The sequence below is a fragment of the Hakea prostrata genome, chromosome 3 (assembly GCF_041222555.1).
Source record: "Hakea prostrata isolate BN-2017 chromosome 3, UWA_Hpros_2, whole genome shotgun sequence".
Lineage (NCBI taxonomy): Eukaryota > Viridiplantae > Streptophyta > Magnoliopsida > Proteales > Proteaceae > Hakea > Hakea prostrata.
The window spans coordinates 27601700-27602672 of NC_142602.1; positions in this window are offsets into that span (position 1 = coordinate 27601700).

Below are 973 nucleotides of genomic sequence, written 5' to 3' on the forward strand. Positions count from 1 at the left end.
TGGTGTACATCCAAAGCAGTTTTGATAGTACTCAATTGACCAGAAAATAATTCAATGCATTTGAATTGCCTAGTTTTGATCATAAAACAGATATTTTAGGACAAAATAAGTATAAGCAGGATTATTATTTCTGAGTGAAGACAAACCATCTAAAAGGCAAAGTTTCATTCATTTATTCTAAGATGAAGTATGCAGTGGTACCTAGGAAGCATCTTAAATAGGTAAGCTATTTAGATGCCTACATAACACATAAGGAAAATAAGCAGCAGTTTGTATAGGCCAACATTATAAGAAATGCCTCTTAGTCTTCATCATCGCCTTCCTCTTCTCTTCTACAAAATACACCATCAAATTCTATGCCAATACAATACAATTGATATCTAATGACACCAAGGACTCAATCTATAAAAAGGTTTGTGGATGTATTAATACCTATAGTATGCATGTGTGCATACTACATATCAAGATGCATCCGCCAACACTGGTTGATACATCTCCATACGTACCAATACGATAAACGTTCGATATGTTCCATAAAAACCCCTTTTGATTTAGAACTTAATAAATTCGCTAACAAGAGTCTAATGTCTAGCACTTAATCATGGTTTTTTTTTCTTCACGCTTTTGGGTTAAAAAATGAATCAAGGACTGCTACAATACCATCCTTTCCAAGTTTCCATCATCCATTGCTCTTCATGGTTATATAATGATTATATATTGCTTATCTATGTATGTATTTCTTTTTCTTTTTTTTGTACCTTGACCATTTTCATGCGTATCTGCAGTGTTTGATATGCATTACCAATAGGATACTCCTCTTAAAATCACCAAAGATATGATACATGATGGTTGATACTTTAAACCTTGAATTTAATATTACAATATGTCCTGGAAAGACTGTTTAGTACCTCGATGCAAGTGGCGATCCGATGGAAAATTCTTGAAATCCCACACTGAATAAGAGGTGAAGAAA